The following is a 24,101-nucleotide window of genomic DNA, read 5'->3' as shown; positions in this document are numbered from 1 at the left end:
ATTGATTAGTTCAAAAATGGTCTTTCCTTGTCCAACCCTGACACTTTAATCTTGTAGATGATAGTGTTGTTGTCACTTAATTATATTAAAAAATCAGTTGTAAATTGATAACAAGAGTCCACAACATAATACTTGTCTAACATATATTAGTTTTTTTTGTTTCCCCCGCCCCCCCGCCCCAAGGTCATTGTAATGAAAAAAAAAAAAAAAAAACCAACTAATCAAGCCAAATACGTTAACACAAAGAAGACAATATCCCCCACTTTTGGCAAGGCCAACAGCAAGGGGAAAACTCCTAACAAAAAATCAATCCCAAGAAATACAAAATCTCGAGATTATACACATCTCTAATGAAAAAATGAAAATTGAACAAATCGCTTTCGCGAATAGGCAAGATGGTCAGACTTCCAGCAAGCCTGCTCTCCATTGTCCTTTCACTTGCTTTTTCTTTACTTAACTTTCTCGAAGCCATCAAGCTCTTCCCTTCTAGCTGCCTCATCGATAGTAACAATCTTAGGGTGCTTCAAAATAATAGCTCTTCAAAGAAAACTTGGCGTAACAGATTCTACCAAGTCCTTTCTCCCCTCAAAGATCACACGATCTCCCTTAAAATTAGAGGCCCTACCACGAATACCTCGATTATCACCTCTCCCCCGTAGAGAATTGATCCCACCACGAAAAGCAATTGTCGCCTTCCCATGTCTAAGTTGATTTTTTTCCCTCTAGACGAGCATAGATTTCTACAAGGGTCTCTTGCCTTTTTAGACTAGCAATGAGAGATCTATCTTCCCCTGTGTCATCAGTTGTTCTCAAATCCTCCTCTCCTGACATCATTTCATAACTAGAATCTAATGTAGACTCCACCGATCCATCTTCACTATCCATATCCGCCTAGTTAAGTTTTGTAACCCTTGCTCCTTATTAGTCGACCCACCTAGTTGAACAAGATCCACAAAATCATGCCCAATTCCCTCTTCACGATCCTAGAATATAAGGTTGTCATTGCACCAATATCCCTCCTTCATTTTATCCCAATCGATCCCCACCTTGAATGGAAACAGGTTCATATCTCACCTGAGAATGGTAAGAGCAAACAATTGATCTCCACCTTGATTGGCTCCGTTCAAAGATGAAAGATTATTCATAATAGGAGTTTCCAAAACAGCCGCTTCCTCCACCTCAGATGATTGTGATCCCACCAATTCTTCTCTATTTCGATACACTAAATTTTTTTCCCCCCTTCTCCAATCATACCATTAATGGATAGTTGATTCTCTGTCATCTTGTGTAAGATAAGATCCTCTTCCATAATAGGAGCAAATCTAGGATAAGAAGAATTTGAATTTTTACCTGCAATAACCTCCGCCAACAGAGCAATGTTATCATTATGGCCATGTAAAACATTTCTTTCCGAAGAATCTCCCAAATTGGAAGTCACATTCATATCTACACTCCTATCTTTGGATCGTGATTGAGAACAACCTCCACCATTCACGTTCCCTTCCCTTGTATGCACATTAGATTGATGCAAATTGACCTCCTTTCTTAATATAGAGGAGATTCAATCAAAATTGATTGGGTTCACCCTGGTCGAGCCTACTGAGTTGACTCCATCTTCCTCAACATAGGTTGCCCCAAGGATGCTTGTCACCTGATCTTTGGTCGTTTGATGGGCATCCACGGCCTTCTTGTAAGGACACGAGTTAATCAAGTGCCCCACTCTTTTGTAGTAACCACACCAGTTCATTCCATCCTCGTGCACAATGCCTTACATGAAAAAGAACACCTTCGACGATCCAAGCTCGCACCGCTCCACTTATACCTTCTCAACGTGTGTTGCAATCACTGAATCATCTAGCTCTACTAGAACATGAGCAAAGTGGCACCTGTCTTGTCCTGCAGACTAAAGCAATCAGTCTTCTTGCCGCCTTAGCCATTAATGGAAGCACGTTTTCATGTCAGTATTCGAAAGGGAGGTCAAGAAATCTCACACAAACAAGCTTCATTGTTGCCAGCTTTTCATAAATGTTGATGTCAGGTTTGCGGTGGAACCTAATGTATTGCCCTCTTGCTTAACCAAACTTCTTCGCCAAAACTTCAACCATATTTCCCTCCAAAAACAAATTTGAAGATGATATAACCCTTGCCCAAGCGATGGATGATTACCCCTTGCTGTAGATTCCAACCCTCTCTAGCCTCCTTCCTTAGCATATCCAACGACGTTGTTCGGAAGTTTTCCCGACCTATTAGTGGGAAGTGAAACTCCTAACGAATGGTTTCATAGTCTTGTTGTGGGATAACGATCCGAGTGATGCTACCTATGTGTATTGGCTCCAGTAGTGCATCAATGTCCGGCCAAGTCCCATTCCCCATAATCGTAGCAAAAGATTTTTTTTTGTGGTGCTGGGAGTTCTGTGAGGGAGGATACCACCTCTTGAGCCTCCAATAGACTCTCAATCTCCTCCTCCTCCTCCTCATCTTCTCAACACCCTCTCCGCTTAGCTTTCACTAACCTTCATCTTTCTCTCCAAGTGCATCGCTTATTATAATTTAATGGAGAGAGAGATCTAACATATATTGTTGAAACAATAAATCAATTAGAAATAATAACAACTTCCAAGAAAAGTAAAAGTTTGAGATATTATGACTTTGAATTAACCTTGAGGAGGAAGAGGAAAGTGTAAGGTTAAATTTGCGAGCACTGTTACAAATATCTGATAATTATTTATAGAACACTCACAATCACTCTACACAATTTCAATTTCATGTCATATAAACATGTGCATGTTATATCTCATTTTCTTCCTCAATATGGTATCTGTTTTGTAACAACCAACGAGGCACTAATATGAGAGTCATCGATAACATCGACACAATCCTAACATATTAATCATAAGGAAACCCTCATTACTCTATCTAATGAGATGCATACCAAAGCATGAGAAGGTGTTTTGATTGAATAAGGCCTTGAAGTTTGACATGTGGTCCAAAACATAAACTATCTAGAAGTCAAATTGTCAGATCATTATTCGACATGACAAAATGAGAACAGAACAATATTCATATGAGTTTTTTGCTATATGATAAAGTATCTTGCATGGCAAGGCAAAAGGGTTTACCAACTCTTCTAAAATTAGTGGTTCTTTTATTCCCGGATAAGTCATAAAACTAGTAATTATATCACATTTTTCGCTCCCTCCTTTCACCCACCTTCAGTTTACCCCAAAGTTTCCATAGTTCTGACATGGCAATCCTAGCCCCCCTAACTACTAACATGTCAAATTAATATTAGTTAAAAGGGGAAAAAAAAAAGTTGCTTGGTCATGTGGCCCCTGCACATAGACATTGAGGGCACAAAATCACTACCCCACCTCTTGCAAATAAAAATCTCATTCATGTTGACATCCCTACATGCGCTCCTAATGACTCCTGCACTGGTGAAGGGGCCACGAGACCAGGAAGTGATCTTTTGCCCTAGTTAAAATTAACAATTCCAGGCCTAGGTGATATATTTTTTTACCAAATTGAGCCCAAGTAATGCCTAGCACATTCCAGCCTAGCTCATTTTGGTTGAGAATTGAACCTAGATAAATTATTAGTTGAAATTGAAGTGCAAGCAGGCAAAGCCTAGGTTACACAAGGACCCCGGTCTATCCCAATTCTTTTTCATACAAAATTGAGACTGATTTCATACCAACATGCACCCCTAGCATAGATCTATATCATTATATGACGAAATCCACATCCTCTACAACAAGCGATGAGGTGCAATGAACATCGGATGGTTGAGAACATCTGAGCACACGCCCTAAAGGACTCCCAACCACCCGATGTTCACTGCATTGATGCACCGATTGCAGACAATTTTCACACTTACATGACCACAGGGAATAACTCAATGTTAGGAAAAAGGTTCATGTACACGTCATGGGAACCTTTCAAACACGACCTGCCAAGTGTACAGATGATGTGACTATTTTGACCGTTGAAGACTCGTGGTCTGGATTAGATGTGCCAAATTTTATTCCTATTTAATCAAACACCAACTCCCATGTATTAAATACTCCACCTACTCTACAGATGACATGACTATTCTGACCATTGAAAAGGTCTGGTTTGGATTACTGATCTCAAATTTAGTCTAATTCAATCCAATACCCTCTCATGTATTAAAATGCATTCCATGTATACATAATATTACTCCAACCACAGCAATTTCCCGTAGCACCAGATTTTAAGGCAACATTTTGACATATTGCAAACTCTAATAAATCCGAAACCTGACCTGTGTAAGAACTAAGAACCAAGCTCCTTCCATAGTTTTTCTTTGATCTGGTCCTTCTGGAGGTAGCAGGTCTGATAATGCTGTCAAGTATAAATTCCTGGCAATACCTTCCCCTGATGCAATGCCATACTATTCCTTGGCTAGGAAGGGAGTCAAAAAATTTCTAAGTAAATCCTCAAAAAGAGTTATGAGACTCGACTTGAATATTTTCACTGCCGAACGTCCCATTGCAACTGAGCCTCAGTTGGATCTCCAAAAATTGCTGAGATGAAAAATTGCAGCATTTGGTGTCGTTTCGTCTGCCGTCTTCATAAGGATAAAACTCCAAACAATATGTTGACATGCCAAAAAAGCCAGACAAGATGTAAGCAAATACAAGGGAGGCGGTGGAGTACGTTGACACCATCAGTTTTAGTGGAAGGGCGCTGACATACTTCCATATTCACATCAGTGGCAATTACAATCTGTTTCTACATTTTTACAACATATTAACGGAAAAATTTGACGTCGATGAGCCCCCTATCCCACCAAGTGTAATGACATTCTAATTTCTGATACACTGGCATACTTAAAAAAAAAAAACCCATTTCAACTTACATATGAAAGAATAAGCACACAAGGGGAGAGGAGGAAGACGCAGGGGGAATCTACCATTTCACCTGTTCTCCACCTTTACTGAATCCATTGCTTGTGATTCAGCCAAAAGTCTTGCGTACTCAAGTTGGACCTCTTCCAGCTCACTTCTGAGCTGTTGCTTCTACATAGATAAAACCACCATCCACCTTTAGTGCATCCATTGCTTGTGATTCAGCCAAAAGCCTTGCGCTCTCAAGTTGGACCTCTTCTAGCTCACTTCTGAGCTGTAGTTGCTCCTACACAGATAAATCCACCATTTTACCTGTTCTCCATCTTTACTGATCCACCATTTTACCTGCTCTCCATCTTTACTGAATCCGTTGCTTGTGATTCATCCAAAAGCCTTGTGTACTCAAGTTGGACCTCTTCTAGCTCACTTCTGAGCTGTTGCTCCTACGCAGATAAATAAAAATGACAACCCTGAGCAACAAGTGCTCAAATGCTCAAAATGCACATATAAATAAAACCCATAGTATTTTAGTAATCATTTTTAACGAGTGAGCATCTTGCTTTCTTTATTTTATGTTCGAAAAAAGTGAAAGATACCACCAGAAATTTACTGAGTAATCATGTTAAGAGGGATCGGCATGAAAATATTCAAAACTCTCTCTCTCTCAATGGTATTTTTCCTTTTTGAAAATTAACTTAATAGAATAAGACAAATTTTTCTCTGGTTGTAAATTTTCAAAGTTTGAAAGACTATTCAGCACCATTGTTTCCATTAGATGTGAAAGTACTTATAAGTTGTCATTTTATGTTAAGTACCTTGAGAATAAGTTGTTCCACCCTTCTCTCGTATTCTGAGCACCTGAAATAAACAGAAATCGAATTCAAGGTCCTTCCAAAAGTACAAATAACTAGAAAATCATCTTTGGCTCCATGTAATGTAAAGCCTTGTTTGCCAAGTCAGCTGTCAGGTTGTGTTGTCAAGAGAGAGGAGCAATAAATCTTCTGCTTTATCCAGATCTTTCTATGCAGTGTGGCCATGAAGGGACATGATTTTAATCCAGATTCAATCTATATCCTGTCCAACTAACACACATGTGGATTGGCCAACTTCCAATGTGATACAAATCCGATCTGGTTTATCCCATATTCAATTGATACTAGGATGATATGACTGGGGAATGCCCTGGGTTGGAGTGCAGTTTGAACCATCCATTTACATAATTGCAAGTAACCAATTAGGTTTACGATGAAACCGAAAAAATCGTTTAGCCATATCTGATCACTAATCAGAAGGATTTAGGCATATGTACCTAGTTAAAATTCCAGATTTTCTTGACAGGATACGGTGATAGGCACATCCAGACTTAATCCAATCCGTTTACAGCTCTACGATGCTGATATAGCATTAATAAGCATGGTGTTTAAGTGCATTTCTCAAGCTACTATTAGGATCTCAATTCAGGTAAGGTACCTAAAGTCATACAACTTATGTGCTGAAGAAAAACTAAGAAAGTATCCATTAAAAATCAAGCGGATTTATTTTTCACTTACTGAGCCTGGAGCTTCTTGTTTTCTTGTATTAGACTGATGGACTCTTGATCTTGCAACTGATTCTCAATATAATTCTCAGACTGTCGACAGAAAAAAGTTGCAAAGAAAAAAAAAAAAAAAAAAGGCTCAGTTGTAAGTAAAACTACTTTCACTAAGAAAGAATTGGTTAAATATGACAATTCAACCTCTGGAAGGGTAAATAAAGAAAGCACGAAATGTAAGGAAGAAGTTTCAAATATATATATATATATATATATGATACGATAGGTAGGACCCGAGGAGAGTTGAAAACATGACCTTTTAATCGTGAGGTGTTGATATTTGCCAACTGAGCTACCCCCTTGGGGTAATTTCAAATATAAATATATAATAAAATCAAGCATTTCTAGATAAGGCTATCTTGGATAAAGTGTACAAGAAGCATTTTAAGAGAGAAAGCTAGATGAGAGATCGTAAGAAGCAATGGCTATTGCAATTTTAAATAAAATCCGTGTTCGAGATTAAGGGCTCAAAATTAAAGATGTCAACAGGTAAAGTTTGGATTGGATTTCACCAATACGAAACTCTGACCCTATTGATCAACCCTCACCCTAGCTTAATTGCCAAGCATGCAAGGACTCACGAATTTCATTCGAGCAACCAGGGTGAAGCCTCAGGGTTTACTGTACCAGACACAGCATTTACCTTAAGAAAAATTGAGGGTCATACCAACCCTAACAAACAGGGGCCCAACTAAGCAAGTCTCAAGTTATTGCCAACCGTACTCAAGATCAACTCCTACTAAGTGTGTCAATTGGTCAGTCCCAGTCGTTTTTTATTGGACTGGCATTTATGTCTAATAATGGAGCACAGACCGAAACTGACCAATTATCTAATCAGTCTCCATTTCCTAGACTGAAATCTTTTGCTATACAGTCGGTCGGTCTTAGCCTATAATCAGTCTCCACTAATCGGTCGCAAACCATCCTCTGCTGGTCTGTATGATTTGGTCCACACCAGAAAATGCTTTGTAGCGATGGGGAATGTAAGTAGTAAAATTAAAATGCAACCCAGATGTATCGCAGGGAGATGGGTGAGGTCTGGATTACTTATGGGTCCATCTGGATACTTCACACCTCAAATAATGAGGTGGATGCAAAATCTGTAATTTCGGTCGCAGTCCAGCACTATATAAATGTACAATAGCAAGTGGAAACTCAAAATAATGCAAGTAGTGGTAAGGCTGTAAATTAATAAAATTCCAAGGCTACAAGAAGAAGGGAACAAATAAATAGAAGGGAAGGCATAAGTGGGGAAGGGTAATCTTGGAACTAAAAGCAAAATGCAGGGATAAGAGAAATATGGGAAAAAGGGAGTACAATATAGTAAAATAAACCTTGGTATTTCCATCGTCTAGGAAGGAGGGGTTTACTCCAAAGTTTCAGGCCACTTGGGACTCGTATGAAGTTTCTGCAGATCCAAGTTCAGTCCAACAGTAATGGTAACAGAGAATAATCCAGTGGTAAGGAAATTTAAGCCAGATAAAGAATACAATGGATGGACAGAGGAGTGGAAGCAGGAAACAGGGCTATGGAATGTAATAACAAGAATGGGAAGAGAAAGAAGAGATGAAGAGGGCCACCGGCTCACACCACACTCGCGACGGTATTTTGATTTTATATTCCACCCTCCATCATTGGATTGCAAGCATATTTAAAAAAAGAAAGCGAAAGTTCTCTAATTGTAGTCTGAAACTGAAAGAGAAGTAAAATCTAACACAATCTCCTAAGTATCCAATCAAAAAAATCACCAATATAAATTTTTGAAGTATGCATGATGCTGCCCTTCCCTAAAAGTTTGAACTTTTAAGTGAAACGGTAGTGAACATGAGTTTAGAACAGGGTGGTCAAGTGTTCAACTCCTTGGATGTGTATTGGGGTGATCATGTTTGTAGGACTACAAAAATTGTTTGAAACAAAGGTAAAAATTGTTCACTCTGATCGAGGGTGAATACATGTTTGGAGGACTACAAAAATTCTTAAGGGATCATGGCATTCTCTATCAGCTTTCTTGTGTTGACACCCCTCAACAAATTGGGGTAGCTGAAAGGAAGAATGCCACTAGCTTGAAATTACTAGGAGTTTATTGTTTAGGATGCATGTTCCAATAACTTTTTGGTCCAAGCTTTACTAACAACTACCTTTCTCATCAACCATACTTCCTCAACTATTCTTTGGTTCCGCTCTCCATTAGAGGTTTATATTCTTGCTCATTTGCCTTTCCCATCCCTGTAAAAGTGTTTGGTTGTGTCTGCTATGTTCAAGTTCATAAATTCGAGCATAGCAAACTTGACCCCCAAGCCCCCAAATGCATTTTCCTGGGTTATTCTCCAATTGGAAAACGACACAAGTGTTATCACCCTCCCTCTCACAAAAGTCTTGTCTCTATGGATGTCACCTTCTTTGAATCTGTTCCTTTTTTCCCCACATTTGTGACAACTCTTTAAGGGGGAGAGTCGTATGGAAAACATGATCCAATATTCACCTGTTCCATCCTCCTCTTTTGATATATGTAAATCTACAAATAAAGGAAATATGAAAGAAGTTGGGACTGCTCAAGAACATGAGGCAGGGAGAGTTGTTTTGGATGGAGATACAAGAGAACTAGAGTTCATTGGAGACAATGAAGGAAAAGAGTAACTTGTATATAGAGGGAAAAGAAGACATGCCAAGAACCCTCTCCTGATCCTCCGCTTGATTCAGGTAATATTCCAACCTATTCCCTTGAGTCAGATCTTCCAATAAGAAAAGAAAAATGAGCTTGTACGAACTCTATAGCCGAGTTTGTATCCTATAACTCTCTCTCCTACAAATTGTGACCATAGTTGTCAAGGCGTCACCTAGTTGTCCAGGCGGTTTGCCTGGGGCCTATGTGACAGTCGCCTTGTGTTTTGACACTTATTTTTGCCAAATATCATTTAAGTAAAACATGTAATTAAGATATTATTCATAAATAAACAAATACATCCTACTTGAATCCAATAAAAATAGTTTAAAAATCAATTTCCAAAAATATAAAAAGTCAACTCACCAGTTCAAGAATAAAAACTGGATTTTAGTTATAGGGGAAATTTTCAACTTTTAAATGTTGGGGGTTATTCTCAATTATGAAAATTTTATAAATTCTATCACGTTAAAACATTGTTAAAAACCAAAAGTCCGGTAAAATAATATTTTGTTTTGATATCCATAAAATTATTTTCATTCAGACGATTTTAACAGTATTTGCGCACTTTAAAATAAGTTTGACCGAAGCATAACTTTGTCATTGCAACTCAGATTTAAGTAATTTTAGACTTGTTAGAAAGCTGATTTTATGTTATAACTAATACAAAAAGTCTCATGTAAAAATAAAATCATTTGACCAGTCAAACTTATTATAAAATAAAAACATTTCACTAAATGTTGATTTTTTATAACTTAATATGACTTAATGTTAATTTTTTAAGGTAATTTATAGCGCCACCCCCTGAAGAATGCCAATATTATAGGAACACCCCCTCTCTTTCACCAAATTAGACTCAAACCCCCTACCGTCAGTCTCCGTTAAGGAATATACCTTATATGCTGATGTCAGCTACTATATTTTATTTTAAATACCAAAATGCCTTACTAAATGTGAAGGACCTAAAATGCCCCTGTAATAAGTCTCATCCTCAAATCAATTGTTACTATACTTTCTCCCAAATCGAGCACTGGAGATCACAATGGCCCATCGACGACAGCAGCGACCAGCAGGAACTCGCGGCGACCAACATGAACTCGCGACAACCAGCAACGACTCTCTGCCATTAGAGCCAAATGCGGCAAGGAGGTGACCCATGATGATGGCATTGTTGGAGAGGTCGGCGGTGACAATGAGGGCATGGGCATGTTTGACTTGTTGGAGTGAAGGGGATTTTGGAAGTTGATTAGTTTATTTGATTCGAATTGGACTCGCAATCAAAGATTCGATTGTTTTCTTCTTTTTTTTTTTTTGAAAAACCCTTTCTGGTAGGAAATGGTGGTTTTGATCTCAATAACCATGGCTTTGAAACGGGGATCCTCTGGTGCTGGTCTTCAGAAGTACATGTTGGAATTCTCTTTTCTTTGCGGTTTTCATGCCCTTGTTGTTCCTCATCGGAAAGAGTATTCACACGACCACGGAGTCGGTTAGTTTCTTTTTTGGACTTATATTCTGCATTTTCGTGTTCTTAATTTGGTGTATATCCCTCTGAGCAACCAGACCTAGCCCTTCCGGTACAATTCCGGGCATTACCAGCGAAGATTTTGCCAAAATCACCCCTTCCTCACAAACCCACTTCCAAAAGCTCTGCACAGCTGGTGGAAGTGTCTCAATTTTAGGCGAGCTGAGTGAATTGACAATGGGAGACTTTGTAAGATGAAGAGTTTGTCCCTTTCTTGGGAAAGATTGAGCTTTAGCAGAGTAGAGGAAAGATGAGAACAAAGACGAGGAAGGGAGAGAGGAGAGACACCATAGCCATGCTTTGTTTTAGATTTTTTCAGTTTAGTCTCCCTGGCATCCTCCTGCCTTTCTCAAACAAACTGATCTATGGGATATGAAAGGTAGCCGTTTCGGCCTCGAGGTTCAGAGAGAGAGAGAGAGAGTGAGTGTGTGTGAGGTTCCACCGGAGAAGAAGTTGGAATCGCCGGCAGTAACTGCTATTGCAGACAGTCAGGACTCACGATTAGCGATTCAATGAGAAGTAATTTAAGTAAAATATGATTTATTATTTGTTTTAGTTAAAAGGGTAAAAATATCATTTCAAATCCTTACTTAATGGAGACTGACGGTAGGGGGTCCGAGAGGTGTTTCTATAATACTGGCATTCTCCAAGGGGTGGCGCTGTAAATTACCCATTTTTTTATGATTTGATGTGGCTAAATGTTGATTCTTAATGAATTGATGTGGCTTAATCTTGGTTTTTTTATGATACAAGGTATGTATAACTTACTAAATAATGTTAGAAAATAGGGGGGGAAAATAACATTTGTTCGCCTTAAGGCGGGCGCCTTCTCGCCTAAGCGCCTAGACAACCCTCCACGGCCTTGGCACCGTGCCAACTATGATTGTGACTATTCGATTGCCTTATCCTCAATCAACATTCCCCAAAAATTTGTCGTAGAAATGGCTGATCCCAGATGAAAGGCAGCTATGTGTGAAGAGTTGAGGCTCTGCAGATGAGCATTATCAGTTAAGCATCACTCTGATGGCATAGTAGAGAGGTACAAGGCTAGATTTGTGGCTAAGGGACATAGTTAAGTGTACAGAGTTGATAATAAGGAGACATTTGCTCCAATTGCAAAGTTAAACTCAATCAAAGTGCTTCTATCCCTAGAGGTGAATCAAGATTGACCTTTATACCATTTTTTTTTAAATGAATGAAAATATAATAAAAAAGAAAGGAGAAAACAATACATAAGCCACCCAGGCTAGCTGAGGAGAAAACCCCGAACCAGACCAAAAAAGACAACAGGACTAAAACTTAGAGAGGGGAGGTAAACAAAACAACAAAGCTACTATTGCATGTTGTAGACACCTAATTTTGTCACCCCCCGGCGATGATGACACAAGAAGAATTACATGTTGGACATTTTAGACTTGGAGAATTTTCGAGCTTAGAGTAGAAAATGACCATTTTTTTTCCTATAAACTTTCAAGAGAAAATGTTTTCAAAAATTAGAATTTGATGTTGTAGATTATTGTTGTTTGTCCCCTCAAGTCGGAATTAGAATTTGATGCGAGAACTATACGAATCAACGCCCGATTCTCTTTCATTATATGATCCGGGTCCCTACTTTATGCATATTTTTGTAAAGGTTCTTGTTCGAGACCACAATCGTGTCTCACATCATTGGATAGTGCTCGGACTGAGCTTTCTAACGACATATTACATGTCGAATTCTGACTAACGGTTTGAAAGATATGACCCCCGAAAATTGACTCCATAGTTCGGTATCAGATTCCATTCCGAGCAAGCAAAGAGTGCCACATGGCGCCCAAACCCCTTTGTCCAAAAGCAAGCCTTTTTGGACAATTCTCTCTAGTTTTTTAGTCCCACATCGAAAATAAGAGAGAATTGTCTCAAGTCCCAAGGCTATAAGTATAGCCCTTCCTCTCTTCCAAAAGGGAGGAGAAAAAATTGAGAATTTGGGAGAGAGGATGGCCCCATCAAGGTTTTGGCTAACTTCTTCCCTCTAAAATCAAATATTCTCCAAGTCTAAAAGTTTAGCACATTAATCCTTCCTTGAGCTGGGAGATCTAGTCCGGTTCAGTTCGGTTCGATTTGGGGCTTGAAGCACAAAGGTTATCTCCCCTTGTTTCTTAATTAAAGCTGAGTTTAACGTATTTTTCTTCTCCTAATTGCAATTTAGAACTAGTTTATCTAATTTAATAGATTAGGTTCTAATTTATTAATGATTGGTTCATTTAGATTCATTAGGTCTAATTAGTTTCAATTTGGTTTAATATGGTTTATTAGATGTAACCCGATTCAATTAGGTATATTTAGGTCTTTTGGTTCAATTAAATATGATTTTTGTTTAATTGGTTTAATTAGATGTAATTAGGTTCATTCAGACTTAATTATTTTTTTAGGTTTGTTTTAATTTAAATTGATTTTGAATTTACATTTGGCTTTATGATTCTACTTAATTGTTAATTGTTTTATCCTTTAGATCTAGGCCCTTGGATTAGGATCCAAGAACCCTAATCCTTTCTCCCTTTTCTTTATCTCTTCTCCCATCTCTTCTTCCTTTCTTTTTTTATTTTCCCTGTAGCAGAAAATCAGCCGCCTCCCTCCTCTTCTTCTCCTTCCCTTCTCCATGGCTGCCACCTCCCATTTCTTCTTCCAAACCTGCAACCCTTTCCTTCTTTTTCTTCTTCTTCTTTTTCTCTTCTTTTCTTTTTTACCATGGCTGAATCCTCTCCACCCCCTTCTTCTTCCTTTCTTTTTCCTTAACCGAACCTGAACCCATCTTCTCCTCCTCTTTCTTTCTACTGAAACCCTCCGAACCTTCCTCCTCTCTTGTAACTTATTCCATCCCTTCCAGTCCCACCGAACCTCCTTTCTCTTCTTCTTCTTTTTCTTCTTCTCATCTTCTCCTTCTCTTCTGTTCCTTGCTGCCGAATCCATAGACCTGCAACTCTAGCTGCCAACTCTTCCCCTTCTTCTTCTTCTTATTCTTCTTCTTCTTCCATGGCCGACACCACTCACCTTCTCCTCCTCTTCTGTTCCTCTTTGCTGAACCTGCAACTCACCTTTTCTCCTTCTCTCATTCTTCTTTTTCTCTTATGTTTCGTTGCTGCTGCAACTGCTAACCAGTCCCACCAAACCTTCTTCTCACCTTCTCCTCCTCTTCTGCTCCTCTTTGCTGAACCTGCAACTCACCTCTCTCCCTTCTCTCTTTCTTGCTTCCCCTGTGACCGAAGCCTATCTCGAATGCCCCTCCTTGCTGCAACTGAAACCCATCTTCTTCTCCTTAACTGAGCCCAGCCACCCCACACAACTCCCTCTCCATCGTTTGTTTTTTTTTTATGGCTCCATGTCTTTTCTTTTTTTTTTTTTTTTTTTTCCTCTCTCTGAATCAAACACGAAACAATCCCTCTGCATTTTTTTGTTTTTCTTCATCATAGCCTTAATTGTTCATTGTAGATTAAATAATTTTGATAAGTTAGACCATTTTGTGTTTTCTTTTCTCTCTTAATAATATATGGGACGTAGTTTATATGGGAAGTAGTTTAGGACGTAGACTAGTATGGGCGTGGCTGGCCCCTCAAACCGGCCCGTAGCATTAGGACGTATTTGGGGAAAGGGTTTGTGTTATAATTTCTTATTTTTAGAGCTTTTCACCCTCTTTCTTTAAATGCAATAGAAAAAATCAAATCTTGTTTAAAATAGTGCAATTAGTATACTTGTATTCCAATTCATCCAACTTTCCCTTCTTTTAGCTTGTTTAGCTTTTTTTAATCATTCCATTTAGCTTCTTTGATTAGTTTAATTACTTAAGCTCATATATCATTTTTCACTAGTGTTTTTCTTTATCGTAATTAGTTGTTTTAATTATTTAATGGGTTCAATTAATATAACATTTAGACTCTAACATAATATAGGTATAGCATAAAATAATCATTAGACATATTTAATTTAGAAGATAATTAGCATTGCATTTATTTAGTTAAAAGATTCTCTTCTCATTAGCTTAACTAGGGTTTTGAAAAATGTTTAACTCATCTTAGATTAGCTTAAGATAAACATAATTAGTGCAATTAGGTTTCATAATTAATTTAATTAAACTTTAGGTTTAGTTTAATCCTCCTATACTAGATTAGGTAGATTAGTAAAAATGCATTCATTTAATGTAATTAATCTATTTCATTTTTTATAAATTAATTAGGTCTCATTTAATTTATAAATCTTTTTACCAATTAGATTAAGTAGGATTGCAATAATTTATTTCACAAATTACTAGGGATTGGGATTAATCATTTTAATTAATTCAATTTAGGATCTCACAAATTCATTGATCATCCATCTAGGTCAGTCCCACTTAATCGAATTAGTTTAATTTAGGGTTTCATAAGTTGCTAAACTAATCCTAGGTTTAGGCTTATTTCATTAGCTTAATCTAAGACTCATAATACATTAATTAAATCATTTAGGGTTTTTAAGTTAATTAGCGTAATCATTTCATTATTTGCATCATAACCTAGCTAGCATAATTTAGACATTTGGCTTAGGGTTTTCACATGTCATACTTAGATACCTAGTTTAGAGTTTTCAGTGACCTAGATTTAGGACTAGTTAGTAGGGTATAAACAGACTTTGGTCAAACAAACTTTGGGCCGGGTAGATTGGGTGCCTAACACCTTCCCAGTCTGTCACTTGACACTTGTCCAAATTCTTTATGCAAACCAGCCTTATCCATCAGAGTCATTAGTCTCTCTCCCTTAATTGGGGGAGACATTTATGGGTCCTAGACCCTTTCTAGGTGGCGACTCCCTTTCACCCATTACGTGTATCCCCCCTTGGTATTTGATGACTAGGGGATACTAGACCCTTTCTAGGGCGACTCCCTTTTACCGTGTGTACACGCGCTACGCTCCATATCGCGATCCTATGGAGGTCCATGATACCTACACTGGCACAGCATCCCTGTTGTGGTCCCATACATTGTCGGGATCTGCTCTGATACCATTTGTAACGTCCTAATCCCATTGACCTTGGTACAATATTATCCTCTTTGATGGGCCTCAAGGCTTTAAAATGCGTTATACCATGTTGAAACTAAAGGTTATCAATTAGCCCAATAATCTCCCCCTAGGGCAATGTGGGATTAAAATTTGCACACCCTCATCAATCTCCCGAACACCCTAATACTTTCCATATTCTTGGCGGGAATACCTCACTAATCTCCCAAGCGGGTCTACTAGTGAATCAAGATCATAAGAGGGAAGAGGAGGAATCTGTCGTTACTGTAGTTGCTCTTTTGTCTTCTCTCTGGTATATATAGGTAAGGGCTCATATGTGAATGAATCTCCTGCAAGAAAGTGAGAGAGTCGTTCAGCAATCAAATACCAATCAAATACTGAATCAATAGACCATTAATTACATTGCCCAAGAGTGTCATTCCACTTCTTTTAAATCGTTTTTGGAATTTTTTTTCTCAATCCCCAACTAATGCTCCACAATTTGATTCCTTATTGTTAGGGATTTTTTTTCTTTTTAAAACCTCCCCCTTTTGTGCAGTCCAAGAGAGCCATCAACTTCTTTTAAATCGTTGTTGGAATTTTTTTTCTCAGTCCCTAACTACTGCACCTGATTTGATTCCTAATTATTAGGGATTTTTTTTCTTTTTAAAACCTCCCCTTTTTGTGCAGCCTAAGAGAGTCATTTGGTTTTTTTCAAATTGTTTTTTGGATTTTTTTTCTCAATCTCCAACTAATGCTCCCATGATTTGATTCCTAATTATTAGGATTTATTTAAAATAAAATCCCCATTATCTTTTTGATGTCAAAGGTTTTTTGTCTAGATTCTTAAAGCCTCCCCCTTTTTGTGTGTTATTATATTCCGATGATTTGATTCCTAATTATAGTCTAAAATTTTTTCTCCTCTTGCAAGAAAGGGAAAGATACGTTTAGCAATTAAATGCTAATCACATATTAAATCAATAGACCATTTAATTACACTGCCCAAGAGAGTCGTTCGGTTTCTTTTAAATCGTTTTTGAAATTTTTTTTTTCTGATTCCCCAACTAATGCTCCCACAATTTGATTCCTAATTATTAGGGTTTTTTTTTTTTTTTTTTGAAACCTCCCCCTTTTGTGCAGCCCAAGAGAGCCGTTTGGCTTCTTTCAAATCGTTGTTGGCATTTTTTTTTTCCTCAATCCTCAACTAACGCTAGGTGTTATAATGTTCTTAAAAATGGATTCTGTTATTTTTCCATTTTTCCGGAACAGAAATGGGGTAAAAACTGTATAGTAAGCCTGGTTCAATTTCTTGTGTTTTTTGAAATGAACCAGCACTTTTTTAAGTTTTAGAGTCCCTTTTTTGGAGCATGAAAAGCAAGCTTCTCACACTCATAATCGATTATGAGCAAAAGGCGTAGAATCAGGGCTCTCACTTAAGTATGAAAGGGTAAAACCAGAATTTGCACTCAAAACATAAGAAATGGGCAGATTGTTATGTGGAAACCCTATTACATTCTTCTATCTTGGAAAACCTAAAGAGAGAAGCATATAGAGCCTAACTGAAGCTCGAAGTGTGATGCTCCAGAACCTTTGAAGCTTTATCGCCAACCGTCGATGAGAACCTACACTGCGAGATCTCTCTCTCTCTCTCTCTCTCTCTCTCTCTCTCTCTCTCTCTCTCTCTCTCTCTCTCTCTCTCTCTCTCTCTCTCTCTCTCTCTCTCTCTCTCTCTCTCTCTCTCTATTTTTCTCGATCTCTTTCTCTTCATTTGATTTGATCCGATTCATTTAGGTTGTGTTACATGAGAAATTCTGTTCTCTTGATGCATCTTGACGGGTTTAGGGTTTAGAAATCAGTTTTTGCTCTGAAGAGGGATATCCACTAGCTGCACGCATCCTCTGAAGTTTGTTTGCTCTGTCAAAAACTCAAAAATAGCTAAATCCAGTTGTAACATATAATATTCCAATTCGATTTGATAATTTAATTGGGTGAATTTCTGTTTTCTTTGCTTTAGGTTCTTTATCAAGTCCAGCGGGTGAATTTCTACCAATAAATTTTCTCTTTCTGCCTATTAGCGTTGGGAGTTGATCTTTAATGGAAAAGGGCGATTTTAGAGCATTGATACCTCTTATTTGTGGGTTTTTCGATGTGGATCAATACTAAAAAAAAGAGAAGAGTACCATGTTCTCATAGAGATTTGGATAGATACAGCCAAGAGCAATTGTTTTATGGAGTGCTTTCCTATTGATCTTAGAACCATACATGTTTTTGTTTCTTCCAAGTTACAAAATCTTTTTTTTTTTTTTTTTTGTTACCATACAGCATTTAAGACACATAATCACTCCAAAAACATAAATACAAAAAAGTGTGCCACACCCAGAATCAAGTTTAAAAAACAGAATCGTTACAGTACAAAGCCTAATTCTCCCATGATTTGGTTCCTAATTATTAGGGATTTTTTTTTAAACCTCCCTCTTTTGTGCAACCCAAGACAGCCGTTCGGTTTCTTTCAAATGGTTTTTGGAATTTTTTTTTTCTCAATCCCTAACTAATGCTCCAACGATTTGATTCCTAATTATTAGTGTTTTTTTTTTTTTTTTTTTAACCTCCCCTTTTTGTGCAGCCCAAGAGAGCAGTTCGGCTTATTTTCCAATTTTTTTTTGGAATTTTTTTTTCCTCAATCCCCAACTAATGCTCACATGATTTGATTCCTAATTATTAGGGATTTCTTTTCTAAAACCTCCCCCTTTTGTGCAACCCAAGAGAGCCATTCGATTTCTTTCAAATAGTTTTTGGAATTTTTTTTCTCAATGTCCAACTAATGCTCCCACGATTTGATTCATACTTATTATGATTTATTTAAATAAAATCCCTCTTTTTATGTCGAAGGGTTTTTTATCTTGAATTTTAAAACCTCCCACTTTTTATGTGCCCACAATTTGATTCCTAATTATTAATCTGAAAAATTTTCTCCTCCATTGCAGGGGGTTTGGTCATTGTCTTTTTTTGTAGATGCCAATGGCTTTTTTTTCTCTTTTTTTAAAAAGTATACAAAGAAGTGGTGTACGTACTTTTAATAGTAGTATGATATACATACAGGTACAACCATAGTTAGCAAATTCGGATTCAGGAATTATTCGGACGGAGAATTATTCGGAATAATTCGGACGATTAATTTAAGGATTCAGTCAAAAAATCTTATTGGGTTTTTTTTTTTTTTTTTTTTTTTTTAAATAATGTTTAAATGGACTGAATAATTCGGATTCGGTCCGAATTATTCGCGATTTATATTCACTTTTGAAAAAATCGCGAATTTTAAAGAATTTTATTTTTAATTCGGATTCGATCCGAATTTTTGATAAAATTCAGAAAAATTCGGTTCGGCCGAATAATTCGCGAATTATTCAGCCGAATTTTTGATAACACTGGGTACAACACACATAAATTCCCTTCACTAAGCCTACAACTCTTTCGTTCCCAAATTCTTATTTATATATATATATATATATTATTTTTTCGGAGAACCAACTTACCAATCGAAGAGTCCCCCTAAGGGTGTCAATTGGTTGGATTTCAGTTATTCGGTTTGGTTTCAGTTCGGTTCCAAACGACGATATTGTGGACCATAACCGAATCGAGAACTGACTCGGTTCCATATTTATATACTCAAACACATTCAATTCGGTTCGGTACAGTTTCGGTTCTAATTTTGTTCTGATATTCGTTTTAATTCGGTTATGTACCTCAGTTTTAATTCAGTTTTGAAAAACGTTTCCACTTTTGAACCATGACTGTGATGGACCAAATGCCATAATGGGCTCAAGTTACCAACTCGGTTCTCCAATTTTTGCCTTACACATTCCATCAATCATAAAGTCTCTTCAGATAATCATTCAAAATCACCTATTAAAGATAATAAAACCCATCAAAATCTGACCATAACATAGTCAAAACATGTATCAGTTTACGACCTACAGAATAAAATTGTAAATGCCAATCTCAAGTAAGATCTAAGCTAGAATAAAAAAATAATAATAATAATAATAATAAAAAAAGCATAATAACATGTCCAACGCACCTAGCCTCCTCTAAGAGTCAAAAACTCAAAAAAGAATACGGAAAATCCCTCCTAAGTCTTAGCAATAGTAGGGTTTTTTTTTTTTCATTTTTTGGTTTTAACTTTTAAGAGTAATTCGGTTCGGTTTCGGTTCAGAATCAATGGTTTTAACATCCTAAACCGAAACCAAACCGAACCGAATAGCAATACTCACATACCCAAGCCGAATATGAACCGAATTTATTCGGTTCGATTCAATCTGATTAATTGGGCTAGGTTTTGGTATTCAGTTTCGGTTTGAAATTGACACCCTTAAGTCCCCCTCTGGAAGTCCACTTTGGACATTACTAATCCTTTGACTCTATATGTGCAAGTTATCCGATCAGATTTCCATGGCAGCAAATATTACATTGAAAAGTATATTTTTTAACTATCTTAAGAGTTTAAGTTACACAAGCATGACTATAAAACTTTCTTTTTTCTTTTTAAAATTGATTTCACTTCCCTTCCCTTTCCTTTACATGCAACCAGATGGAGCTTATGGGAATGGATCATATATGGCAAACAGATTTAACATCTAAGAGTGATTTCACCCTTCAACCACCCCCCCTCCCAAAAAAAAGGGAAATTTACATCCAATACCCCTCACGTTTGTTTTAATTACATAATCCCTCCTCGCATTTCGTTTTTTACATTTAAGCCCAAAAATCTGACCTCGTTACACTGATTTGAGGTCTGATCCGTTAACTTGAGCTATTTTTTATTTAATCCCCATAATACAAGTATATTGATCGATGGTGCAAAATGGAATTATTTTTTGCTGCAACAATCCACGAACATTTCCATTGCTCCCACAACTTCTTCAAGAATGTTCGAAAATGATACCCGTGACCAAGAGTCCAAAATGCACCCAAAAAGCGAGCCCCTTATTGTGGTTGTGCTGACCAACAATTCCATGCTCATAAAATAAATTCTAGCCTAAGAATCCCCCTAATCCCAACCCGATGATTTCTTGGCCAAAATATCAAGGCTTTATACTAAGCGCATGCGTATCATTGCTTGTGACAGGAGCTATGGCCGGCATTTGTTTGGTGAGATGAGTGGCAACTATTTTTAACAATGGTTTTTGCATCAGTGCTTCCCTAAACTCTGGATTTGTAGGGGGCACACATGAATGTGAGATTAGAAGAATTATCAAAGGAATGTAGCAAGCACAACGATTACATATCATCGTCATCATAGTTTGGAAGGATTGTGAGGAACTGATTAATTTATACCATCAAGATCAGAGGTGTTGGCCTTGAAAATTTTTGTTGGACTTAAAATATTTATTACAAGTGCTTGTTCCTTTTAATCCGAAAAACAATGTTGGAGTTTGATGTCTATAGTGTTGTAACTCGACAGTCATTGAGAGGGGGGGTGAAGCAACGAATCCAATTTCTTTTCCTTGATCTGACGTGTATAGTGACGTACTTAGCAATCTTAGCAAACAATGAACGTGGTAGCACACAATCATATGCAAACTTGGCTCTCATAGGCATTTCCAAATGTGTGCAACCATTCCGCATTCCACATACTTCTAAGCAGTACTATACAAAAAGTAAATCCACACACATAACACAAGGATTTTTATGATGTTTGACAAGATGCCTACGTCCCCAAAGTAGTTCCTATAAAGGCTTCATACCTACTCAATATATTACTTTAACTCTACTTACAGTTGGGAGCGCCCTCACCCAGTTTTCCCAATATATAGCTGAGAAAACACATATGGTGTCGATATAGATAGCAACACCCACTGTAAGGGAGCACCCACTGTACACCTCTTATAGAGACAAAGTAATAATCATGGGTATATAAATTGTCATACAGTCAAGCTTAGGTTACCATACATTCTCAATAATAAATTCCTACTGCTAGCAATCATACATCATCACAGATAGTAATGGCAAAGTAAATGTAGGACTAAAAAATCTCACAACATTTGTCTGGTGTTCAAAGAGATGTGCCAAAGCATTGTCTTTGCAGAATGGAATCTTCAACTCTCATTTAAAGTAGGAGACCTAAATCTTCAAGTGAGCAACACAAGCATTACACTCATAAAGCCTCTCCCTTATCTTCTTACACTTTAATGGACATAAAGGGCCAACCTCTCTTCATTTTTGTTTTCTTTTGACTTAGAATAAATAAACGACTAAAAATCTTCAACTACCTTTACAAACAACCATTAATGGAATAGGAACAACCTCCATCAAGCAACAATACCTATTCAATAGCCAACCAACCATGGGAACACACGTCTCTTAAATTTGTGTGTTTCTTCACTTCTAAACTCAGTTCTAGGACTTCTAATGGATAGAGTACGAAAAAAAAAAATACGAAGGTAACAACTTGAATGGATCAATTTGGCCTTGTGGATCAAAATTTATGGCGGAACAATGAGAAAGCCCCAAAGAGAATCTATCAGGGCAGCATAGGGTACACTGGCAGTGTGTGGGGGTGTGAGGTGCATTGCGATTGTCAGATCAAGGCTCAAAGGCGCCTTAGACCTCGACCATTGGATCTACCCGACAGTCTTTTAATCTTGATCATAGGATCGGAATGTGCGCTGACACGATGACATAAGCGTTTGGCATCATCATAGAACAGTTGTTGAGCTCCCATTGGTGGGCAGATTGATTTCCAAGTTTATTTCTAAAAGACCCCACATAAATTGCATATAAGCCCCACATCTCCAAAAATATCATGCTGAAAGTCCCCTTGACCCATTTGACCAAAATGTCTTAAATTACACAAAAACCCTCTAATCTTAAAAACAATGCTGAAACAACCCCTTGTACACCCAAACCAATATATATAATTCCAATTTTTTGGACCGGTTTCGTGGAAACCACCATAACTCCCTCATACGGATTTGGATTGAATCAAAACGAAAAGGGTATGGACCATGACTCGAAGCTCTACAAATGTTTAGAAGATCCCATCAACAGAATCAGCCATAAAAAGACCAAAATGCCCTTGAATATTGCAAGAGCCGTAACTTTTTCATCTGATTTTGAAACAATGCGAAATAGGGTGCATTAGAAAGAAATTTTTTATGCTCACATTGGCACATGTAGGATTCATATTCCAAGAAAATCATCTTCAATTTCAAAAATACCCCCAAATGAAAATAAGCCAAAATTATCAGTTTTAGATCCGAAAATCGGCACCACTTACCATATAGATGAACCAAACCACTCAAACACATCATACACTACTACCATCTCATTGGAGAGACTGAACATGCCACATCATGGCTGCCACATCATCATAGTTATCACGTCATCACTGTCATGTGGCCGAGGTTGTTAACAAGGACAACAAGAAAACAACATATAACCCATCAATTTGCTAAGAGGGTTAGGACTGATCTGCTTTGTGACTTTGTATGTGTTAAAGAATGAGATAAGGCTAAGAAAAGAGAGAGAGAATATAATGTTTTACTTGGTTTGATTTATCAATCTATGTCCTCGAATGTGAGGTCTATTTATTTGGTAGTGAAATACACTTTTTATTTACAGGTCTACTTATCCTTAGACAAACGGAAAGTTGATTGAAGATTCACTTCAGGCATCAATGTGCAATTAAGAATGTTCATGTTTAGGATAATAGGAGTAGGTCCTACCAATAGAGCAGTTGTGGAGAGATTCCAAGATTCAAGGCAGACTATTAGTTATTACTTTCGCAAAGTGTTGCAAGTGGTACTTAAGCTTCTAAGGAGTATATCAAAGCCCTATCTTTTTAAGAGATTCCTATGAATATAATCGCAAACAATAATGCTGGCCATATTTTGTGGTTGAATGGAATTTTTCTTTTTAATAAGTTTACTTCATTTTTAACTTATGACCGTTTTTGTTTCACATAATAGCACTTTCGGTTGTTTTTTTTTTTTAATTATGATTGCATTGGTGTCATAGATAGTACATATGTTACTGCTATAGTTCCCAAGGGGAAATAGATCCCATATCGAGAACGGAAAGGGAAAACAACTTAAAATGTAATGTGTGCCAACTCGTTTGCCATAAATTTTACACTTATATATGCAAGCTAGGAAGGTAGTGCAAATGATTATCGTATATTTAATAGAGCTCTAGAGGATCCTATCTTGCAATTTCCTCATCCTCCCAAAGGTATATTGTTAGGATTAAAAATGTAACCGCAAATGTACAAATCAGTGTAGCTACGGGTCAAACACAGGGAGAGTAGCCACTTTTTTTTTTTTTTTTTTTTTGCTCTTTTAATAATGCAAAAGTGAACCAATTAATGGTTGTGATCTAATTCTAATTACCGTCCTAAACATATGTATCTAAAATAACGTCTTAACCATTCGTCATCTAAGAATTTAAAGACGCA

The 24,101-nt window shown here is 37.3% G+C and overlaps 1 long non-coding RNA gene across 2 annotated transcripts; it reads right to left on the bottom strand.

The window, feature by feature from the left end:
• Nucleotides 1-4,145: 4,145 nt before the first annotated feature.
• On the bottom strand, nt 4,146-9,360 carry LOC122069195. 2 transcript variants are annotated; one of them, XR_006137396.1, is made up of 4 exons: nt 7,797-9,360; nt 6,422-6,501; nt 5,687-5,729; nt 4,146-5,314 (listed from the first exon to the last, which is right to left on the bottom strand). It is a non-coding gene; the product is annotated as an uncharacterized LOC122069195 (long non-coding RNA). The 2 variants fall into 2 exon arrangements; XR_006137395.1 differs by having other exon boundaries at nt 6,422-9,353.
• Between the last annotated feature and the right edge of the window lie 14,741 nt (nt 9,361-24,101).

Source organism: Macadamia integrifolia, unplaced genomic scaffold (assembly GCF_013358625.1).
Source record: "Macadamia integrifolia cultivar HAES 741 unplaced genomic scaffold, SCU_Mint_v3 scaffold553, whole genome shotgun sequence".
Taxonomy (NCBI): Eukaryota; Viridiplantae; Streptophyta; class Magnoliopsida; order Proteales; family Proteaceae; genus Macadamia; species Macadamia integrifolia.
Note: the sequence above shows the minus strand (reverse complement) of the source record. Positions and strands in the feature narration are given on the sequence as shown.